Raw genomic sequence first — 679 nt, 5'->3', positions numbered from 1 at the left:
GCAGAGCTCTGGGGGGAGGGGCTGCTGCTGCTTCGGCGGTCCCAGCCCGGCTCCCTCTCCTCTCCTGCAGCCTGAGGGCTTGAGCTCGTTTGCTGCCTTGGAGCCACGTGGTGTAAACTCCTTTGGGCTTGTTTTGATGAGGGGTTTGTACCCCCCACGGGGTGAGGGTAACCTCACGCTCAGCGCTGCTCAGTTTGGCTTGTCTGCATGGCCGGGGACAAAGACAGCCCCCTCCTTCCCCCCACCCCTGCCTCCCAAACGGCACAGCTCATCCAGCCTCTGCAGAAGCAAAATGAAATAGCAGATGTCCTGCTGACTCTATCTGGAGCTGCTGCCACCCCCAGCCGCTGCCGACGGCATTCCCCGGGGAGCGGGGGCTCGGAGGGTAAAGCCTGCGGAGAAACCCTCGCCCCAGGACAGTGCCCGGGATGGCGGAGCAGGGGCAGTGGAGAGGGGGGATCTGTGTGTGCCCGGATTCCCCAGGAGGAGAGAAAAGCCGTTCCTCTCATTTCTGTCCACCAGTCCATTGGATCCAAAGCGGCGGGGAGCAGGCGGGAGGAAGACGATGGGCAGGAATCTACTCGATTTTGTTTCTCCTTTCTTAGCCTCTGGGGTTGTTTAAGGGGCTGACGGCAGCACGCTGCAGGAGGGCGCAGCCCCACCGTGACACACACGCGGG

Source organism: Fulmarus glacialis, unplaced genomic scaffold, assembly GCF_000690835.1.
Source record: "Fulmarus glacialis isolate BGI_N327 unplaced genomic scaffold, ASM69083v1 scaffold30049, whole genome shotgun sequence".
NCBI classification, from domain to species: domain Eukaryota; kingdom Metazoa; phylum Chordata; class Aves; order Procellariiformes; family Procellariidae; genus Fulmarus; species Fulmarus glacialis.
This window is presented reverse-complemented; position numbering follows the sequence as displayed.